Consider the following 24,104-nt stretch of genomic DNA (forward strand, 5'->3'; position numbering starts at 1 on the left):
AAAGCTCCTTAAAGAGGGCTTCTCTTTCAATACCTGGCATTATATTCAGAGATGATTTTGGCAAAAAGAACAAGGTAAGCTGGAGGAACTGTTCTCAGGCAAGGGAAGCTGTAACAAACAGGTGTAAAAAACATTCAGCAAGTTTAGCAGACTCTCAGTGATATAGTTAGATGAGCATTCCTTCTGGCAGCATTGCCAGCTTAGAGAACTGCTGGTACCAATATTTACTCCCACCCCTGCACCACACTGTCTGCTGTGCCGTGACCAAACGGCAAACCAGTCTGGCAAACTGATGCAGGCTAAGTATCATCATTTCTTTGCCAGGCTATTTCTAATCCAGATCAGCTCCCTGATCTGTTCCAGCATCCAGCTGCTCCAAAACAGCAGCACCAGCACACACAGCGGGGTGGTGCAGAGTCAAAACAGATGAGCACCAAGGACTCCTCAAAACCCAGCTCTAGCACTGAAGGAAGAGCTCACAGGAATAGGAACAGAGGGCAGCTCGGCCCACAGGTAAGAGTGCAGTCATAAAGCACACCCCTGCTTCTTCAAAATTATAAATCAAAAGTTAACACTGGAACAGTTCACTTGGATTCAGCACATTAAATGTCACCTATTGTTGCTAAACAGTGTGTATGAGCCTGCATGTTCTTAAAGGCAACCCTTCAGAAATTTCCCAACAGATCAATTTTCTTTGTTCAAGTTCTTCAAGATTATCTGGACTTCCTAATTATGAATAAAGTTCCTGTTCTTCTGGACTTGTATAGTGCCTACTACAAAGAAGGTCAAGCTCCAAACAATTAAACTTTTAAAGCAGTTAAAAAAAAAACCTAACAGACAAGTAAGGGTACACAGGGGAAAGTTCTTTTAAATTCAATAGGCAGAGCAGTGCTTGAACAAAAATTCGGCAATGAAATCTCTGTCCATTCACAAATTGCTCTGAAAAACTGAGTTAACACCTTTATTTTGCCAGCAGGAAGACTAGAGGGACTCCAGCAGAGCTTGTAAGCAGGAAATCCAAGCCCACAGCAAAACTTGCTGGGTTAAAGGACTTCATATCTGTGTAAACAGACCACAGACCTTAGGGAGGCACAGAGATTTCTGTGAAGTCCAAGGCCACACAAACGAGTTAGAAGGATTTTATGAAGGCTGCCTGCATTGCTATGAAGAAATTCTGACAAACTTATACAAAGCAGAAGAGAAAAAGCCCTGCAAGGTAGCACAGCTCACATTTCAGATAAAATTAGTTTGAATACTCACTTAAGTGTAATTGCTTCACAGGATAAAGTTTTTTGTTGCTGTTTGGGGTTGGGTTTTTTTCCTATTGAATTTATAAAAGACCAGCAAAATTCTTAAGCTATAGTCACAGTTTGTGAGGCAAGAGAATTGACACAGCATGTCAAGAATTCAGAGGAAAAAACAACATCTAGGAAGAAAGATGTAGAAATAGGTATGGGAAGTCAATGTGCTGCAGAGTAGCAAGCCTTTGAATAGCTGGGAAATATGGATCAAAGGTACTCCATTCTTATCCACATCAAACATATAAACTGCTCAGAAAAGCTGTAGTATATGAATATTTTAGCCTTGTGGCTTGCAGTCGCCTCAGTTTCTATATTTGGATATTTGGTGACAAATGCAGTTTGGCTGTGGACTAACCCTAACTGAAAACAATCCAAGCACATGAACTGTAAAGATGAAATGTAAGATGGGGGCGGGGGGAAGGAGGGGGAAAGCACAGGGAAGAAAGAGTCCACACCCTTTGTATTCATAATATCCAGAAGAGATCTACAAAGTTTCTGGTTGTATGACCAGAAACCTATTTATTTTCTTTCACATTAAAATTCAGGTCCTGCCTAGCTTAGAAGATAGTGTTGACCAATAAACAAAGTAACTCATCACAAGAGAGAAAAGCAAAATAACTCCCCAAAACAAACAAGGGAAAAAAATAGTGTACAAAAAGATGGTCACAACATTATTATCATAGTCCAGCTACTCCCCCACACCAGAGCAAATCACAATTTTTCCCAGAACCTCTTTAGATATCTAGGAGCTAAATAATCTGTATTGGGAAAACTACACTGGGAAGTCATAAACAGAACTTTTACTAAACACTGCAAAAATCAAGTGCACAGGCAAAATACATTCCCAAAAGAATTTATCACGTTAACCTGACCAAAGATGAGCAGCTGAATGGGAGGGGGACTTACACAAAAACTTGTTTAGGGTGGGGGGTTTTTTTGCTTGGTTTTGTTCACACTTATTTAACGTCAATGATTGATTAACATTTTGGATAAAGGAGGTCTTTGTTAGTGATTCAGCATCTCCACCCCTTCAATTAAGGTGTTAAGAGTTCACACAAGTGCAGTGAGACCCAAGATCCCCAGACCCCTCTCCACAATAAAATCCCGACCAAAAAAAAAAAAAAAAAACCAGATTAAAAAAACAAAACAAAACAAAACCACACTTGCCTCACTGAGAAAATGCCAAAATCCCAAAACTAACATCGTTGCTAACTCCAAGTCAAAAAAAGAAAGATGCCTTTCTTTTGTTGTTTGAGGAGAGGCCAGCAAGGGAGACAGGGAAAGAATATGAGCCCTTGAGCCATTTTTATGCACTGAGTAAGAAAAAAAGGACACATTCATTAAAAATAATCTCTTTGGAGATCACTGTTAGAAGAAAAAAAATCCACACCGCGTAACAGAGCCATCATGCCAACTTGTCCAAAATGGCTATAAAACCTCGGGAAAACAACCCCTGTAGGTCAGGCAAGAAAGCAGATCCCTGTGCCATGAGATGCAGGCGTGTGCACTCCTGCAAGCACAGCCCCTCTGTCCATCCGCGGGATGGACACAAAGCGACTCTGTGTGTGCGCCCCGGGTTCCACACCTGTAACACCCCACTTCAGCCAGAGACTGGCCATGACAGACCTCAGAGAAAGCAGGAGAGAGGTAAACAAAAAGAAGTGGGAATAAAGCTGTTTAAGTATGTTAATTCTTTCATTTGATTTCATCTAATGCCTGGCCTAGCTTTCCAACGGTTGTTATTGTAATATCTCGAGCAATCACTGATCAAATAATCCAACAAAACAGAAAAAAAATCTGCATCACTTTTTTTGCTCATGCTTTTAAAGCTTGATACATTTAAGGATCCTTCAGAGCATCCAATGTCTGTGTGGGCTTTTCACAGAGAAACCAAGGACAAAATACTCTCAAGGAAAATAAAAATGTTACTGGAACCCCTAAAAACAGAGAGAGCTGTCTCCCCCGCTTCCTCCAACTGTGTTTTGACACAAAATCATCCAGTCACCAACAAGGAGGCTTAAGGAGACAAACTTGACTTTGCACAGCCCTTTCTTCTCTGCCCAGACCCAGGAGAAGGTGTTACTTTACCAGGTAAGGGCTTCAAGACTTGATGTTTCTCTCCCAAAAGTGAGGTTCATAGTTATTTCCAGACCAGCTTCAGAGTCCATGTTAGGTCTGGATCTGAAGAATAAAAGCATCTCTCCTTTCACCTCGGTGGGCTTTGAATCACTCCACAACCAGCTCCCATCTGACACTTATTTCATTCTTTCTTTGCTGCATGACAATTTTCTGATTTCTCATGTAGTTTACTATTAAAGCACTAATCATGTAATCATCCCACCTTAATATTTTACACCCAAATAGCAACCCACAATTGACTGTCACATCAGAATCTTCCCATCTGTCTCCTCATACTTTGTCTGCCCTCCCTTAGTAAAATCCACCTTCCATATCCCAAACATTCCATCTTCAGAGGCCTTTTCAGACCCATCAGCCACACAGAGAACCGGGGGACAGGGAGCTGGACAACACAGAAATACAGGGTTCTCTCTCATCCTACAAGTCGAGCCTCGCTGCCTGCATGCATCCACCAGTCCCACCATTTCCCTAGGCATTTGGGGTCTCTACTATTCATTTTTTTTCCTCATCATCTAACCCTTAACCTCATGAAACTTCAGATTTAGTCTCTCTTTCCCCTTTGCAGCCAGCCAGAGCACAGACTCCCTCTCATGCATACAGACACAGAGCCTCTCCTCTACCTAGTAGGAATCCTTCCAAATAAACACATTTCCCCTGCCTTGACAGATATTGCTCTTCCCCACAATCCCCATATACAAGATCCCCTCCCACACTTAGTATCCCACCTACTAGTTTGATACTACAGGCTTAGCTTCCCTGGATTCCTGCTCCCCTGATCCATCTACACCGCTTCCCAGTGCTGGAACCCTACAATTTCCCTCATGACCATGTGCACCACCTCCCTCCTGCTGAAAGCACTTCCTACCTCATATTCTGGCACCCAGTGCTACCCCAATCCCACTCCCATATCACTTTCTTACAATGACTAAAGTCACAACTCTTCACATGCTTCCCCACTCTCCCCAGCCAACCTCATACTCATTTCTTCACCCAGCTCTCCACATTTTTTCCTGCAGACGCCCATAGCTCAGTAATTCCTGCACCACAGCCCCCCATCCCTTCCTCACAGCATGTCCCATGTGATCTAATGTCCCACACACTACATGTAGGGAGTGTATCCCACTCCCTATATCCCTGTGCCACAGCCCCTCAATTCAGCCCAACCACAGAGCAACCACAGAGTTCACACACAGAGCTCCCACCCCACTTTTACACCAGCTTCTTTCTCCTAGGACAGTCTTCACTCCCAATCCAGCAGCCCCTCCCATCCTACACCCCAGCCCCTCACTGAGATTGGAATCTCACAACCACCTCTCTAGTCCACCCAGCACTGTCCTCTTCCACAGCACGGCCCGAAGGCACTTCCACTCACCTCGGGGCAGCACAGATCACCGCAGTGCTGCACCCACAGCCCCCACAGAGCACAGCCCCAGTGCCCCACACACCTCGGGACAGCGCACATCACCGCAGTGCTGCGCCCGCAGCCCCCACAGAGCACAGCCCAGAGCACCCCACACACCTCTCCACACAGCAGAGAGCCCCAGCGCATCCCCCGCACCACCGAGCATCCCACACATCTCTCCACACATCCCTCTTGGAGCATCCCATGCACCACACCGCGACCCAGGACAGCCCACACATGCCTCCTCCCAGCACATCCCCTATGGCATCCCATACATTCCTCCATATATCACAGCCCCCGGGGCATCCCCTGCACCACAACGCGAGGCACAGCATTCCATGTGCCGCTCCACACAGCACAACCTCCAGGGCCCCCGGTGCACCCCAAAGCACCCCACACATCCCAAGGAGCACACCTCCCAGAGTATTCCCTATGCCCCCCACCTCCTTCCAAGGAGCACAGCTCCCGCAGCATCCCCTGCTCCCAACATGTCCCTCCATGGAGCACATCCTCCAGGCATCCCCTGCTCCCCACGGAGCACAGCTTCCAGAATATCCCCCATGCCCCACACACCCCTTCAAGGAGCACGGCTGCCGCAGCATCCCCTGCTCCCCACACACCCCTCCACGGAGCACATCCCCCAGGTATGTATCCCCTGCTCCCCACACATTCCACGGAGCACGGCTCCCGGAGCATCCCGTGCTCCCCACACATCCCTCCATGGAGCAGGTCCCCCAGGTATCCCCTGCTCCCTGCACATCTCTCCACGGGGCACAGCTCCCAGAGCACCCCCTGCTCCCCACACATCCCTCCGTGGATCACAGCCCCCCAGGCACCCCATGCAACCCCTGGGCTCCCCTAGCCTCCTCCTTTGGGGCGCCCCCGGGACCCCCCCAACTCCCGAACTTGGGGCGGGCGGTGCGGGTGCCGGTGCCCAGTGCTCGCCCCGCACTCACCGCGCTCAGCCCGGGGCCGGCGGGGGCGGCGCGGCGACTCCGTCCCCCTCCCGCACACACACACAGGCTCCATTGTCCGCCGGCGCCTCCCCCCCCCGCTCCCCGCGCACATGGTACCGCCCAGCGCAGCCCCTCGCGCCCGCTCCCCCCGCCCGCTCCCTCCCCCCCCCCGCCTTCTCCCCACACCGGTTCTTTCCCCCCCACCCCCCCCGCGCCCCCCTCCCGCCGCGTCCCGCAACCCGCGGAGAGAGGAATGGTACCGCCCGTCGCGCGCGCCCCGCCCCGGCAATGGTACCGTCCGCTACTCACTCCGCCGGCGGCGGGACCGCCTCTCGCTCCCCGCGCCACGCAGTGGTCTCGCCCGGCCCCCCCCGCCCCGCCTCTCCCCGGACAGAGGGCGGGGACTGCGGCCCTTCCCCCTTCTCCGCACGGTGGTACCAGCCGGGCTCTTAAAGAGACAGGCTCCGCTCGGCCTCGCGGCCCCGCCCCTTTATTAACATAGCCCGTCCCCCGCCCCGCGGCGGCCACGCCCCCTCATCCCCTTTTAAAGAGACCGCGCGCCCGGGGCTCTTCTTAAAGGGGCCGCCTCCCCCGCCACCCTCCCCCCCTCCACCCCGAACTCCCCTCCGCCGAGTGGGGCGCCGAGAGTCGCCCCCAGTGCCTCGGTTCCCCGGGCGGCGGGAAGGGCGCTCCCCGCGCTCCCGGTGCCCGCCAGGTACCGCAGGGGAGGCGCCCCCGGTGGGGCCGGGGAGGAGCCCTCGCGCTCCCCCTGAGGCGGCGCGCGCGGGGGCCCGCCCCCACCCTGCGCCCCCCCCAACGGCGGCACCCCCTTAACGGAAACGGCGCGCGGGGCCCCTGAGGGGCCGCGGGATGCGGGATACGGGATGGCGCCGCCCGGCCCCAAGCTGGTGCCCTGCCCGCCCTTCTCGGCACCGGCCGGCCCAAGCCCACTCCGGTGCCGTGGTACCCCCGCCTCAGCCTCCCTGCCTCCCCCCTTGCGAGGGGGATTCCCCGCGCCCTGGGGACCCGAAGCGGCCACCGGGAATCGCCGCCCGCCCGATGGCATGGCCCGGGGGAGCCGCTGGACCGTCGTGTAGCGGCCCCGGCCGCTGGCACATGTCCCTTCCTTCCACACGTTTCCGAGGAACGCGGGATGAGAGCGGGGGGGTCGGGGGGAGGAATTAGTGGAGGAGAAGCGCGTCCCTCCTCCCCGGGGCCTGAGCACCCCGACTGCCCACCCGCCGAGCGACCTGAGGGCTTTCTTCTGAGGAGAGAAAGCGCCAGGATAAGCAGCAGCTTGGAACTGAACAGGGAGGGACCAGGCAGTAATGGCAAACAGACACAACCTATCAACTCCTAAAAATGCTCAAGGGCCCCATCCTGGACAAATGCTCCGTGTTTGGGGGATTAGACATCAATGTAGTTTGGTTTCAAACTGGCAGTGAAGAGTTTTGAAGACTTGTAGCAATCCCCCGCCCTTTTCAGTCTGAGACTTACTCTGTGAAAAGACGGCTTTCAACATCCACTAATCCTTCTCCTTCACCTCCACAAAATGTTCTTAAAATGGGCGATCTCGTGGCTGTAAGGAAGAGGTTTCCAAGCCACCGGTAGCACACCGATGCAGCCGAACAGAGAAAGTCAGCGGATCAGTTTTGCTTATCCGCGCTGCCTGAATAACCTGTTTAGCCAATACAACATCAGTGAACAGAAATGCAGTGTCCTCCCTCCCCCTTTATCCTCAAACGACCCATTCTTTGTCCAACTCCCACTTTTAAGTAACTCAAGTCTTTGGAAGAAGACCCTTTTAGCGCAACATTCACGCTGGGCGTTGCTCTTGGCAGATAAAACCACCTCCTCTCTTTGCTCAGTCCTCAATCCCTTTTTCTCTTTTTGTCCCTGTCTTCTCCTCCCCTTGTCCTTGCCCACTTGCAAACACTGTTAAAGAACCCTTTACAGCTTCCTGAGCCCTGCAACAGTTGCTAATTATCACCTCTTACCCCAGATAGATACTCCTCCTGACATACTTCTCAACAGTGGGGTTTCAGTCCCTCCTGGTTTGCAGACCAGAGACCCGAATCGTTTCCCGCTGGACAGACTTCCAGCCCACTGACACCTTTTCTAGACAAGTCCCTGGGGCTACAAGTTCCCAGGATCCACGACCCGAAGGTGGAAATCTTTGGTCTCTGTCAAGTTTTTCCACCCGCTGACGCCAGCCCCACCTGCATCTTTCCAGTGATCGCGACCAGCACCTTCTACAGCTGAAGTGTCGGTGAAACTGCAACCACCACCTTTGCTGCCATCAGTTCCACACTCTCCTCTACATGATGTTTAAACCTTGCCCATTTTTACTTTGATACAGGTCTCTTAATGCAACACCTGCAATTCCTCCTGTCCTTCACACAGGATGGACACACTTCCTTCATCAGGCAGCCCAGCACGGTGCAAGGAAGAGAATGTACCTCACAGTGCTTCCCATAGAAGATCCAGTCCCACTCTCACCGACACCAGGAACCAGGGGGCTGCCACAAAACATCGTGGTTTGCTTAAAAGGAAGTTGTTTGCCCTGGGCAGTAGAGGCTGGGATTTTTCTAAGGAGCCTAAGGAAGCCAGGCACCCAACTACCGTTTTCCAAAGGTACCTTTGAAAATCCTACTCTGTGCCTCGATCCTGAGACATGGAACAGCAGTGATAAAATGCGAGGAGTTAGCGAACTGCCTTTTTTGTTCTCCTCCCTCCTCCGACCCAGTACGTCGCTGCCTGGTCCCTTTAGGAGTCAGACCAGGGAAAACGAGCACAAAATGCTACTAGTTTGCAGATGCTGTGGTTCCTCCGACTCCCCTCCCATCCCCCCGACCCCATCCCCCCACATTTCAAACAGTTATAAATGACTGTGCAACTCTGCAGGCAGCGGTCTCAAATAACCACACCAAGCCTCTCCCCTCCAACGGCTTTAAGTCTCTTCCTTCCTCTCTCTGGGGCTCCGGAGAGCAGCGATCAAGGTGCTTTGCTTCACTCTCAAGAGTTAAGTTGCTGCTTCACCCACCACCTTTGGGAATCCGCCACAGCAGTGAATTCCCAAGGCTGTCCTTGAAGGGTTTTACCATGGGAACTGACAACAACAGGCTCCAAAACGATCCTAACTGGTTGTAAGTCGGGATTTCAGGTAGCAGAGCCCCAGATGTTGGGACTGTCCCCACCAGCCTCGAGAGCAGCCCCCTGTATTGGGGCCTTGCCCTCCCTTGGCCAAGCTCATAAAGCTACCCCAGAGAAACCAGCTGTCCCGACTCTTTAGAGCACTCCGGCAAATCCAAGAACATCTTGGAAGCATTACAGCTCTCACCACACTGTGTATGCTCTCCTCACAACTCCCTGTCTGCAGCGAGGGCAGGAGATCAGTCTGTCTATTCAAAAGCAGGGCCCTCTTCCATTAGAGCAACCCAAGCCTAAGGAAAGTTGCCACAGGAGCTCTGGTTCTTTGGAGCAGACAGATCAGACAAGATAGCCCAGCCAGCAAAATACATTTGCATGACACTTTCTGTACATGGTTCAGAGCATGGCACACCCCGATCGCGGCTTTTATTCTCTTCAAGGGCCTGGCCCTGCAAACACTTAATTTTACATGTGTAAGTAGAGTCCCACTGAAGCACAATGGAGCTACTCATGCAAATAACATTGAGAGCGTGTAGGGCTGTGGCTCTGTTTCACTGTTCCATCTGCAGTAGACCCAGTTTTAGAGGATCCTGCCATGCTCTCTCAGTTATTGCCGCTCACTTGTGCCAGTTAAACTATTTATGTAGCTACATGCATAGGTGAGCTGTTTAAATGATCCAACTTTTTTTTTAAAAGCCCTACCAACGAGAACAAAACCTTAACACCAGACAAGCCCTGATGTAGATTTCATCCCCACAAGCAGCTGAACTGGCACAACTGGAGGAGGTGGAAACATCTGAGAAACAGGAACTTTTGAAGATGGGGACTGAGGGAAGGTGAAATGGAGACATGGATCCTCAGCGTGTGAAGACTGGAGACATTACCCTTTTCTGAAGTCACACCCTGCTCCTGACCATCAACTGTCTCAAGCGGAGCCTTCTCCAGCCACTCAATCCACGTGAAACACTTCCACCTCAAATACAACAGGAGTTTGGGCCTTTTCAATCAATAATGTTTTTAAAAACCTTGCCTCAAGGAAAGCTGTCAGCAGTAAGAAGAATCTGCCAACAGTCCCTATACCCAGGATCATGGACAGGCACCTCTCCTTGCAGGTAAAGGATGTCAACACCATGCACCATGTAGCCAGTACATTGCTGCTTCTGCAGCCACGGGATCCCTTGCTATTAGCTTCGACATGGCACATTTGGGCCATGCAAGGTGTTCCCTACAATTTTTTATTTTTTTTTTTTAGTTTATGGGCTATTCTATCTCTAGCAACGCTGTGCTGAAATTGCATCACATATTTCCTGTCTGCCAAGGCAAGATTTCCCTCTTTCAGTGAGATTATAACCTTCCAGCAGGGAAGCTCCACTAACTCCTTAAGAGCTTTGCTCTCTACACTGCTTCCCGACCCTGCATTCGTGTACACCTGCACAAAGTGGGTGTAAAACACCATCACTGTTGGAAATTAAGAACACACACCATTAGGAGGATGTTTTGCTTTGTTTGTTTGCTTTAGGTTTGGCGGGGTTTTGCCCTCTTTTGTGCTCCCGTGTAAATGATCAGAGGAGCTATGGGACAAGAGAGATCAGTCTCTATGAAACCATTTTCTTACAAGCTTTCAGGTTTACACTGCTGCATGCTCTAATGAGCCTTCTCGAAAGGAAACAACCCATTTCTGTAAGGAATCCAGGTGATTATGGTTTGCATACCGCCGTGATCTCTCTGCATGGGCGCAGGGGAGTTGCCTTCATGAATCTTGCTGCAGGATGAAGTCTAAAGCTGGACAGTGTGAAAGAAATGGGAAAGGACCACAGGGAGGGGTACTTTAACATCTATTGTTAACTTGGGAAAAAAACCTTCTTTCAGAAAATCTTTTATTTATTGTAAATCATTCCTAAAAGATTAGGAAATCAGGCCTGGGGGAGGGGGAGAGATTGTTGTGGCTTTCTTTCTTGTTCAGTTTCTTTTAGTATTAGACATTAACCCGAGCCTCCTCAGTTTTGCTGAGCCTCCATCCAGCAAACCACCAGAGAATATTTTTAACATACTTTGTGTGAACAGTCCCTCTGCATCCCATCGTGGGTGGGACTTCACAGGCTCCCAGAGGAGGGAAATGCCTCTCTACTCACGCCAATGTCAATTTCCACATACAGTCACACACATCCCCCCAAAACACACACACACACGCAAACCCCACTTCTGTCTCCACTGCTGGTGAAAAAACTACCTGTAAGTCACCTACAGCAATGACTCCTCTCCAGCTGGCTGCACAGGGCATGGAGCTGTGCTGGGAACGAGACTGGCTGATGGATCTGACCAGCACTGGCTGCACATCACCCCAAGGCAACAGTGTGCAGATGATGGCAAATTCACCTGGGCAAGAAAGGCCCTGCTCTCCTTTCCTGTCTGCACTGAAAAGAGAGAAACGGTTGATGTCGTGTTTTCCTGTTCACAAGAGCACCCAAACAATCTGAGCCTTAATCAGGTTTGGGCTGGAACATGGGACTGTGCCTGTGGTTAAAATATTCTTCTGGACATCCACAGAGACTTATAGTTGATCTGCCCACTTGAAGACATTATCTCCCATCAAAAACTCTGATGAGATGAACAAATCCCGTGTATTAAAAGATTCCTGTTGCAGGATGCTCTTGCCCTATTTAGAAAGTCTTTTCTCAAGTCAATAAGCAGGTATGAGGCAAGTATCATGCAGCCATAGAGATAAATACTCAGCTCTATCTCCTATGATTTAAAAAAAAAAAAACAGGGAGAATAAAAAGAGGGAGAGAACAGATACTGATTCAGAAGGGAAATCAGGTAAACAGAATCTGGGGAAGCATATGCTCATGCAACACATGAAAAATATGAATTCATACCAAACAAAGGTGGGAAATTTTGGCACAGAGAAGACTTCAGAACCAATGATTGCACAGGAATACTGCTTCCACCACACGGCCCCCATGCTTTACAGGGAACTGCTAACATACACTGAGTGCTGTGGTCCTGCCAGAATTTGTCTTTGGAATTGCCTGACCCTTGAGCCTTTTAAGATTCTCAGCCATGTCTTTACACTCCCTTTGTATGTGTATAGCCATCTTTGACATCAATGAGAACAGACATGGCAGCAGCTCACAAAATTGCCAAACTCACCTCCTGCTTCCTTTCAGCCACCTGCTGAGTCTGGTACAAGCCACCAAGCTCCCTTACACAGCCACACAGCCACGTTCTCTGTGCTGCCTGCCCACAGTGCCAGGGCACACATGTGCACCACCATGGTGTAAAACCGAGCAAACAAAATTTCATTCCCAAAGCAACATTTCTGAGAAAGCCTCGACCAGATGAAGAAAGCACCTCTCATTAGAAGCATCCTTCTCACAGGATAAATAGGAGGCTAAGTCTGCCCTCAGACAGACAGAAGAAGTCATCTGTCGCCAACACATACAACAGCTCCCCTGACATAACGGGCTTTTTGTGCTTTCCAGCACTGCTCCTCCAGCATCCAGCTGCTCAGGGTACCCGCCTGCTGCACAACAGGCCAGCAACATGGACAGATTCCACTCATGCTGCCCTTACAAGCAGCATGGAGTTGTTTGAGGGTAAAATTTCACTCATGTCTCTCCTTCAAGGCTACGAAAAAATAAAAACAACTTCAGCATGAATTCCCCTCTAGACTGTGCACAAAGAAACCAAGCCCTCACTGTACCGCAGACTGGCCCATTAAAGCGAATGGTTAAATTCTTGCTATGGAAAAGTAGGCGTTGTTGTCTGTTTTGCGAGGCAGAAATCAATATTCCCGCCTCCTCTCCTTCTGCTATTTCACCTTGAGATACTCATGCTCAGTTAGATGAGATCTGAGTCTTACTCACTGGTACTGCAACTTTTCTCTTTTCAGCATTTCACAGGGTCACGGGTGTTCTTGGAGTCCTAACCTGCTTGTAATTTACCATTCAGCTCCCTAAACTGATCACCACTGGTGACTGAAGTAGTGACTGATTTTCCTTCCAAATCACACTGCTGCAGCCGTTTCTAACTATTTATCTACACCCTCTATCTCCCTCATTTTCCTCCCTGTGTCCTCCAATAACAACCCTCTTTCTGCCACAGCCTCTCTCTTCTCCGGACCCCTATAATTCACTCCCTGGTGCTAGTCTCTCCCGTACTGTGGCCGTCTTGTAGAAATTATGTTTTATTGTGAAATGCCCCTTCTGCTCTCACTCTCCCTGTAATCTAACTCTGGGGGGTAGCTTGGTTAAGTCTATAAATTTGGGGAGTGGGGGGACTGGGCAAGGGGGGAAGGACCTGGGTGACTGATGCTCAGCCCAGGCAAGCCTGCAGCAATGTTGGCTGGGGAGAGACAGGCAGGGGAAGATAAGCGAGTACCATACCTCAACAGCTGCTCCTTCAACCAGGTTTCCCTGCGGCAGTTCATATCCAGGTCCTGGACCGATTCCCACAGATCAGGTAGCAATAATGCCAGGCTGACTGGGCTGTTCTGATGAGCCCTCTTGGATGCAGCTCTGCCTACAATCATGCCTGCCTCTGTCACCTAAGGATTAGACAACTGCAATATGGTCTGTTTGGCACCATGCTTTAAATCCATTCACAAACTGAAGGCAGTGCAGAATTCAGCGCTCAGTTAGATAAGCCATGTCTCTCACCCACGATCATTCTCACATTTGTGCTCCATTTTAATGCCATCTGACCGCTGGCTCCCAGACAGATTTTAACATGTTCCTGTTGACCTCTAATGCCTCACAACGCAGAACCCTCCCCAGCAGACATATCACCTCTTATATTTCCTAGAGGCTGAAAAGACACCAGGTACTCTAGCACAGGTACCTAGGAGAGTAGAGTTAAGGGTTGCTCAGTCTTTAGTTTGCCATTGTTTGCTGGTGACAGTCTGATGAAATTGCCTGAGTTATAATGAAGACAGTTTTCATTATCTGTCATTTAAAAATGTCAAGGGAGCTTAGACTGAATGGTTAGGTGCAACCTGTTGTTTCAAACAGCTTTTGATGAAAGAAATACATTTCAAAAGTACCAGCCACTGATTTTCAGGTGTTGTACCAAAATTACATAAAACAGAGAGATGCCTCCAAGGAAAACACGCAGATTTCCCCCCTTGCTCTTTAAATTAGACATTGGCTTATCATCAGTATGATGCTGACTTTCTCCCGCAGTAATCACCAGCTTTCAGATCTGCAAGGTCTTAGATGATAGAGGACAACACCAACAAACCCAGGACTCTTCATTATTAGAGGGCACTCAAGAGTTTTGGCTTAGCTATATAAACGCTTCGCTCTTGTTCTTTTCCATTTTTACTTATGCACTTTTATGGTGCAAACTGTGGGCCACTTTAGCAACAGATGTCATGACTGGACATACTTCTGCCCAAACATTTTGCTAGTCCCTCTCCGCTAGTGGTGCTGGCCTCTCACAGCTGAACTGCAATAACAGACTGCATGAATGTTCCTAGTCCATCTGAGCACAAAATCTGCCAGCTTATTTTAAATCATACTGGGCTATTCCCCAGCAGGAATACATCTGCTGACAATACCTGCCTTGCAGGTCCTGAGAGACACCTAGGACAGCATGCTTCTTTCCATCTATACTCTTTTACTTCAGAGCATCCATTTAACAAGTGAGCTGGTGCTGCACAAGGGACCAGCCTTGGTAATGGAACTCTGATGGGACACTCCCTGTGCCTTGACTTGCTTACAACATGGGCTGTTCCTACACACAGCCTGCATCTTTTGCCTGCCCTCTGTCAAACCAACACAAAGTTAACACTGGGAGTCCATCCAGCATGCAAGAAATGCAGGTAATACTGCGTACACTGTCCTTAGAAATCACTTGTATTTTTGTTAATTGCTTTTATTTGAGCATCCAGCATCAAAGAGTGTAGCAAGAATCTCCTGTAAATATTTAAATGCTGAAGCACAGATACCTTCCACTTTAGAATCCACTAACAGATTGCTGCTGCTCTGTCCACCGACACTACTTCACCCTGCCTGGATCCCATGCAAGTCAGCGGCTTCCTCTTCCAAGTCCTTATTTCCCCCATGTGAGAGACTGAAGTGTCCCCTGGGCGCTCCTGCTCTTGGTGGTGTATATAATGTTCAAAACTAGGATGATAATGAGGAAGGAGAGAAGAACTGAGCCTTAGGATGGTGGTTTCTGAAAGTCACAGATGTGAGGAAGAAATAAGAGTTGTTCTGAGACCTGATCACTCCAACGTCTTGTTTCCATTAGGACAATATTTCCCAGGCATTTACTTGAGTCATCCTTACAAAGCATCTCCCAAAGAAAAGGGTTTATGTTCCTGGCAACATGTTCCAAAAAACCACGTCCCCAGCTCCCTGCTGCCATAAGCAAGCACAACTCCAATGATTTCAATAAAGCTGCACTTTCTGTGGCCCTAAGGCTATAACACTACAGTAAACAAAGCCAAATTCCATAAGCCAGATGCTTTAAGGTCTGAATCCAAGTCTTCAACATCTTACAGATACGATCCACCAAAAGATGGCTGAACCCACACCATCAGCTGGCTGTCACTGAGATGTTTCGGCCACCAGCAGAACATGGACCCCAGGACCTCCTCCTGGGGCACAGAAATGGCTGGTGGACACCACCCTGCTCCTTGAAAGGGCAGTGGTACCTCGGTCCTCTAGGATCTGTGCTGGGCCAGCACTCTCAGCCTCCCTGCTGAGTACTCTGCCCTCTCCAAAAAGAAATCCCTGTTCCCCACTCCAGTGGCCACAAGAATGAGTTGGAGAAATGAAATCCAAAACCAAATGACCTTACAATACCAGCTGCTCATCACTCCGGTCTCTTCATCTCCCCATCATACAGCTTGTTTTCCCTTTAGATCTGAAACATCCAAACAAACACCACTCAGGCCAAGGAAGGGCCTGCTCAAGGCTCTTGCCAGATTAGGTGTAGGATGCACTGGCATGTGGTGAAAGCAGACCCATGGCTCAGTTAGATGACAATGCACATCCTGGAGTAATGAGGACGTTATGCAGGATAGTTGTGCAGGACCGAATGAATACAGCAAATGAATGGTCTTTCCAGCTTCAGAAGTGGTCCCTGAAGAGCAGCAGTAAGGGACTCTGGCTTGATAGTATAGTCTGGGGAACGTACTGCACACAGCTCCAGTGAGTAATGCTGAAAATCCATAGGCAAAGGAAACGTTTTAAAAGAGGAGGAAAATCTACTTGAAATCAATACCGTGAAGGTCTCTAAAAGGAAACACTCTGCAAAAAAGGACACATTTGCCACATATAAATCTTTAATGATATGTTGTAGTTTTAACAAAGCATTAAAAACCCAAACAAACAAAAATAAGAAACCCCAGTTGCTGTAATACACCTGAGAGAGCAAACATCCTCACATGGCAAAATATGATTTTCACACCTGGTAAATGAAATAACTCTGCTGCATCCCAAGGCCAGGGTTAGGGTCTAAGGTGAGCTGTTAATGGAAGGTTAGAGACCACAAAACGGCCCTTCAGGGAGCACCTTTCAGATGCTCTTTTCATGTACAGCAGTGCACAGTAATCAGAAGGCAGTGGCACCGCACACTGAAGTCACTGTCACTGACAGTGGTTCTAACTGTGCAGTCACCAGTTGATAGCTTGGATTAAGACAGCCAGCTCACGTGCCCATGCTTCTCTGACTCAGGAGAAGGCTCATGCTCTTGTAAGAGCAATCCTGTATTCTTTCATCTCCCTCCTGGCATGACTTCTGCAGCACACCAGGGTTAACCACTCACCCTCTTCTCTCAGATGAAGAGTGAAGCTGCAGAGCTGAGACAACAAACTTTGCAACCGCATACAGCTAAAGCCTCTGCACCGTTAAAAGAAAAGCAAGCACAGATAATAAAGGAAAATCCTGATCACAGGCCATGCTGGTAGGAACCCAATGACATTCAGAATCTGTCCTGTATCAGCATGCTAGACTGCTGGATCCAAGCAGGATGGAGACACAATTTGCCAATCATTCAGGAACATGAGAGAAGTGAGGCCTGTGGGGAGCCAACAAGCCCCAGAGGTACATACAGATATTTACAACGAAAAATCCAAGTGGAATCAGCAAGAAGAAGAAGCACAGAGAAAAACACTACATGAACTAGCACCAAGCAAGACACATGGCCTAACAAGACGCTTTAGAATATCTGGCTCCATAAATTAGACTGTGATTCCCAGATCTTTAGCTCCCAGCTCCTGCTGATTTCTGAGCATAAAGGGGATGTTTGTCACTCCCAAGATCAGACGCCAGCTCGAATGCCTTTCAAGAAGTACACAGATGAGCATGTTCCTAGGGAAGAATGAGCTACAGCTAAGCCTTCAAACGAGCACAAGGAGAACCTCCTGCCCACAGACAGGAAAGTGGTAACCTCCTTCACTTCCTTTGTGGCTTTAACCTAAACCACAACTCCTCCCTTTGGGTTAGAAGTCTCTTCCACTCATTCAGATGTTTGTCAGCTTGTCTCTCTAATACCCGGCATTCGTCACTGCCACATAGGGAAAAAAAACCCAGCTCTCCTATTTTTTTTCTCTCTCCCACACCCCTTTTACAGTTTCTTCCCCAAACAAGAATGGCTTCAATGCATGGGAAAGCAAGTCTAAACTACAGCTCTTCAGGCACAGGCACAGAAATTAGCAATTGCAACATGAGGGGGCAGGGAGAAAGGAGACGTTGGCATACAGGCTACACCAACATTTGGGAATGCTGGCAGTGAAGAAACATTGCTGCCAGCAGAAAGAGTGATGCCAAAATAACTCACAGGGCTTTTCCATGAGCGCAAGCACTCTTTCCCAGCTCAGGGTGCAACATCCCTCCTGCTACCCAGGAGAGCTTCAGAGCATGGATGAGGTGTTGGAAACGAAGGGCAGAGAAGGATGGGCACAGGGAAGAGCTGTGGTGCCACTCGGGAGGCCCTCTCTTTGTCCATGCACAGAGAGGTGAGAAGAAGAGGCGCCATGATCCCCAGTGTGGGGCAGGGGAGGCGGCAGCTCCCCCTCGGAGATCCCATCGTGTGCTGAATCGAGGCTTAATGATGTGACAAACAGCGGCTCCCACCCAAAACACTCCGGTCCAGAGGTTTAACCTCATGATATCCAGGTGATACCGGGGTTTTTAGAGACAACTGAACCTTGTAAAAGATTTGAGCAGTTTTTGGAGCAGGCATTTTTTGCTACGTGCCTTTACCAGGTAGTTAGAGAGCTATTCAGTGGGAAACCTCTCCCACAGCTCCCATTGCAACACATAACCAACCGGGCAGGCACACACGGTGCTGGGTGATGCAGTCACTCCCTTGCCACGTGCCACTCCCAGGACAGTTCAGGACCATGTAGTGTGAAAGAACAAGCTTTTTATCCCTTCAAAATTTTCAGAAATTTCAAATAATTTCTCTATATCTGATCAGGTTGAAAAAAACCAACCAACCAAACAACAACAAAAAAACCCACCAAAAAGTAGTTTACAAAATTTCTACCTAGAAACTGACTAAATGAATTAAATGCAAGGTTTCATTTTACCTTCTTGAAATGTTTCATTTTGACAGCTTTAAAATTTTTCTCCATTTCTTTTTTCCAAGATGAAAAACAAAACCGGAGTCAACTTTTCCTGAAAATAGCAACAATTCTGGCAAATCAGCAATTTTCTAAGAAAAATTATCTCTGGAGAAAAATCCTAGCAAAACCTAGTTCCGTTATTTCCTCCCAACACCACACAAGAATATGCCTCCACGGTGTAATTCTCTCTTAAGTTTCATAGCAACTCTTGATTCAGACATATTGCACACACAGATATTAGAATATGCCTTTGACATCACCGGCACAATGCAAAACAGTGTATATACAATATGGCCAACAACGCTGCTATGGAAACCCTTGCTTTGAATTCCCGTGTATGGGGTGTTTAAATTCTTATCCCTAATATTGCTTTAACAGAATTCTGTGTACTTTATTTGCTCAAGTCATCTCCTTCCTTCTGGGAGGACTCTCCCTCCTGGAAAAGAAAGATATTTTCGTGGGTGAAGCAGAAGGTGATGAGACCTGCACTGCATTCCTGGTGCTGCCACATGCACCAGCCCCAAGAGAAGTAACTGATCTGTGCCTCAGTTTCTGCAGCTGTAGAATGGAAATAAGATGACGTGTTACTTCGGATGTGACTCGACTGTGCTTAGAAATCCTTTGTGACAGCCAGAGGATACATGCATTCCTATTTGTTACTTTCTGTAGGCGAGGAGTTACTGTCCTCTACAGACCTCTGCTGATGATCTCTCTATGTTGGAGAACCAAATCAGGAAGTACAGTCGCCCACTCATGTAGCGAACAGATAAGTAATAAAGCAGCACACTTGCCAACTCCTAAGGAGGTGGTTTCTTAAAAAGACATAGGAAGCTTTCGTGTTTTGATGCTGACTAATTTCAGAAAGTTCCCATTATCACTCTCTTCATTTTAAACTTCTTCAAAAACATGTTTACCTGATATTCTGAAGGGTCCTTTCCTAGGGAAGATCAGACCAGCCAGACTGAAGGTAACACTGCTGTAAGAGGACTCTGTCTGTCCATCTCCTTCAGTTGCCAGGTGCTCCTGGTGGCCCTAGCGGTACCTTCCATGTCCCACCTCAACAAGGAGAGGACATTGCAGCCAGCAGTGGCCATCTGATACTGTGCCAGCTGCCTCCTGGGACGTATGGCACCATCTCCCACAAAATCTGAGCAGAATGTGCAACCTAATAACCATCACCCAGCAGCCAAACTCACCCCTGCAATCCAGTGATCGCAAACGCAGATTAACTCACTTGCATTTGTCTGATGGTGTAATTGCCAGACTGCACATTCAAATGAGTATTTGTTTAACTGCGTGATACACAGATAGAGCTGATACACTTGAGGCCAAATTTACCCCTGTTGTAATTTCCCTAACTCCAGTAGCAATTACTCAAAGGACTAATTTGGCCCACAGTGTTTCCTAGTACATGTGATTCATCATTTCTTTCCTATAACAAAGAATAATACACTGTTTCAATCAGTGGTGATGTCCTGGCCTCCTTGAGGCTGCCGGACTCCCTGCTTAATCAGACATAAAACAAATCACTTGCAGAGGCAGAGGCGTACAAGCATGCTTTAATTACAATATTGTAACACCAATTAGAGATCTATCTAATCGAGGACTCAGTACTTCCTACTCGAGTATTACTCCCATGTTGGGATAATTACTGCTAATTAAGCTTGGAACTAATTAGGCCAAATGATCTCATTTATACCAACATAGATGACTTCTAGGAGTTCACACACACACACACAAAAAAGTCCAAGGGTGATTTTATCATTCCTGGACCCATCAGCACTTCACTTTCAAAATGGACTGTCCTTTCCCAATGGATAATCCCTGCTAGAACTCAAGTTCCAGGTCTCAGATGATTACACATTCTCCCAAGGTGGAGAAACACTCTGAAGGCATTTCAGCTGGTTGGCCCAAGTCACCTTCTATTCTAAACAACACAGTGGATTAACAGAATCGTGTCCCATCATGGCCTGGTTAATTCCAAACCTCCAGGCCACCCTCACACAGTTATTGTTACAGTTCTCAGTGCACTTAACCCTACCCACGCCCCCAGGATAGCTGCACACAATAAGGAGGTTTGCTGTAGGGTGTAATACAGTGTTAAGACAATAACTGAAAAACAAAACCCAAAACAACTCTTAAACACACTAACAGTCATAGGTACTTGTTGAATGATTTGCACCAATCTTGCTTAAAATTAGATAAAATATCACTCAGTAATGGTAGCTCAGCTGTTCTGTAAGTGATGGCTGAGGGCAGGACCTGACTCTGGCCAATGGAGTTACTGTTTGTGCTACAGGACTTCCCATGTTCACAGTGTGACTCCATCTAACAAAGTTGGCTTGATACTGCAGTCAGAAAAATAAAGGACAGCCCATGAAGCTGTGTTTATGTTGCAGTTTCTCCTCCTCCCCTCCAGCCCCAAAATTCTGCACCAGCTCAGCACCAAGATTCTCAGGTTGAAGTGTCACCAAGGCAACTTCCATTTAGACCTGCTCCTGGCTCATGGAAACAAGTCACAAGCAGTAAGGAGGGTGTTCCCCGCCCAATGGTTGAACGTGGTGGGGTAAAACAAACCTTAAAAATAAAACCTTTATATTTTTTCTGGGTATTTTGGGGACTATGAGTTAGCTTCTCACCCAAAGACAGTTTGCACCAATGGCATGATTTCCTCCTCCAGTATTGGCTGATTTCAGACTCATGGCTGAGTGAAAGAAGAATGCAACCTACCAGAATAGCAGTCCCACCTCTCTAAGTGACCAGACATCTTGCAAATGAAAGGAAGGAGCAGTATCCAAGAACTGGCTGGGGGCACATATCCTGGCACCCATCTGTCTGCACTATGAACTTCACAAACCTACCTAGTCTCCTGTCCCTGGGTACCTCAACACCTCAGCTTTGCCTGCTGCCTCTGCAGAGGCTGCAAACCAGCAGGTCTGTGTTAACAGACACTACAGGTAACTCAGGAAGGGTTCAGTTACAGTCCCTGCACATCCATTCTTCCAACTCCTGCCTCAAAATCAAGCCTTAAAGGACCCACTTCAAGGTGCAGCATTGCTTCCTCCTTACTTCTGGCTTTATCTCACCAGCTGCCTTTATTACTCCTAAAGCTTCCTCCTAAACACATCATTTTCTCACGCTTTCTTGTACCTCAGGCTGGAATCCTGAAGCTGCTGAACCCAGGAATTCACCATTGTCTCCAGGTCTTCTTCCAGCCTGCCCCTTTATCCTCACAGCAATCATTGTTCCCTGGTGAGTCACAGACCCCCCCCCCCCCCTTTCTCCCCTCCAAATGCCTCCTGAACAATCTTCTCTTTTCCAAAGCCTGTCAAAACTGAGCCCAGCAGGATTCCCTACACCAACCTGACCTGGTTACAATACCTCCTGGAACTGATCCTCCAGCTGTCTGTGAAATTTCTGTAGAAGTGCCACTTCTTTATGCAGTACCATTAGCAGAAGTCTAATAAATAATGCACAGGAATAACACAATCCCCAATAAACAATGTACTGCTTCTTCTCTTATTTTCTTAAGTGAGCAACATGGATCCTAAATCTGATCTCCCCCTCCAGTTGTTACCCAATCCTCATCTTAGCTACCAAACTCTCTCCTCCCTCCCCTAGCAAGCCTGTCATTCCTTTCTTCCCAGCTGCCAGAGGCTTCGCTGCTACCTCCTCCAGCCCAAATACACTGGCAGACATGAATGCAAGCGTCCACACAACACAAATGCAAGCATCCAGGCAACGTCTCAGGTTGCATGCTGAAAATGCACGTTTCCATACACTGCAGTAGCGTATGGAAACGCGCACAGCCCACTGAATATCATATTTATTTGGGTATCTGCTGGAACCCCCGAAGGAAGAGGTGAATTGGAGATCTTCTAAAGAAAACAAAATCACTGAACCTGAAGTCTGGGCAAGACAGTGGTAGATATATGATCAGGGCAGTCTTCAGCAGAAGCACACATTGGACCCAGGGGGCCTCTGAATGGCTTCTTTAGCGTTAAAAGGGAGGAATTCAGGAGCTTTAGATCAGAAGTACATCCCAAACGGGCATTAGACTCTAATAAATAAGATGCTTTACACTGACTGAGTGCCAGAAACCTCCCAACATCCTCCCCGGTCTGCATACAGGCATCTCTACAGTCGCTGGTGGTTTGAGTGGCAGAAACCAAGCAAACAACCTCCCCATGTCACAGAGGAGGGAAGGGAAGCAACATCCTGCTGAAGGAACATCAAGCCACAGTCATGACAGAAAGCACCATGAATTTGGTGCTTGGTGTCTGTTTGTAGGCACAAAAAACCTGTTTTCCAGCTCTAATTTGGGACTGCAGCAAATCCTTCAGGACAGGCACTGTCTCTTTCCAGGGTCTGGACAGCACACTGCACAATGGGACTCCAGCCCCATATCAGCACTTCAGCATGCAGTGTACAAATATTTACTGTCACCAGCAGCCTGCAGAGAGAGGCTGTCTCAGATGGACCTCCCCAGGGGCATCTGCAGAGATGATGGAAGTCTGAGTCATTGACCTAAGACCCAGACCTGGGGAGCTCGCTGCAAGTAACAGTTCAGCATGTCCTCCTTCCAGACAGGTTCCCCTTTTTTTTTTTTCAAACACTCACTGATTTGGAGGTTTTAGCACTTTTTTTTTTCAGAGTAAATCCCATAATCTTATCCAGGGTCTGCATACATGCAGAGTCGGTAGCCAGCCCTGCAAGGCCCTAAATGGTCAATCCTATATTTGAAACCAAGAGGCAAAAAACACGAAGAAACACACACAGGCAATAAATAAACAAATTCTCATTCTCCCAGCACACTAGCCATGGGAAAACATGCAGAGTCCCAGCAGAAAGATGGCAGGAGTGTGGGGATGTTGGCCCTGTCCCCTCACATCCTGAATATCTGGACTGGTTCCAGCTCCTTTTACAAAAGGAAAAGCAAAGGGGCTGCTGCTTACTGCAGGCAGCTACCAGGTTCATAACCTCAGCCCTCCCAGGAGTTCAGGCTCTCGTTGAGTAAGGCAGGGACACATACCTAAGTCTGAGGTTTAGAAACAAGATGTATTTATTTGTTATTATTTTCAGTTATCTGAGTGCAGTAAAGGTCAGAACACTTATCTTCTGGGGTTGGTTCCTGCTCCCACTCATGTGGTTCAAAACCAATTGAATGATTTTCTGCATACTTCTCAGGCAGAAAAAAAAAAATCCAGGGGGAATGAAACCTGATACAGGGCATTTTCTAAAGAGTATCTGTGGGAAACAAGGATCCACCGCAATGGGAGGAAGGGCTTGTGGGCATTCCTGGGTACCTCCTCCCCAGTCTCTGTTACACACAATGAAACATGAATAAAGATGACTGAGGAGGCCACAGCTTTTTACCTACATTTTAGCCTCAGCTGATATCAAGGACTGGAGAGCACAGTATAACCTACGTGATACTCCCAGAGCTGCATTTTGGGTGACAAGATTCAAGGACATAGCTGCATATCCTGTGCCCTGTGCACCGGCTGCTCCATAATCTCCAAGATTAATTTATGCAAAACATGGGAAGATGTGCTTTTTCCTTTTGCAGTGAATGACTT

General features: G+C 48.1%; 1 protein-coding gene across 3 annotated transcripts in view; it reads right to left on the reverse strand.

The window, feature by feature from the left end:
- The window catches only part of BCL9 (BCL9 transcription coactivator), a 57,774-nt gene that overhangs the window by 23,864 nt on the left and 9,806 nt on the right, over positions 1-24,104 (reverse strand). Inside the window, exon 1 of one of the 3 annotated variants that reach the window (XM_084226594.1) lies at positions 6,108-6,142. The exons of the other annotated variants lie outside the window; for them this stretch is intronic. The gene's annotated coding sequence lies outside the window, so the exon portion shown is untranslated. Of the gene's footprint in view, positions 1-6,107; positions 6,143-24,104 lie in introns of those variants that run through there. 3 annotated transcript variants of the gene reach the window in all.

The sequence above is a fragment of the Fringilla coelebs genome, assembly GCF_963513975.1.
Source record: "Fringilla coelebs genome assembly, chromosome: 2".
Lineage (NCBI taxonomy): Eukaryota > Metazoa > Chordata > Aves > Passeriformes > Fringillidae > Fringilla > Fringilla coelebs.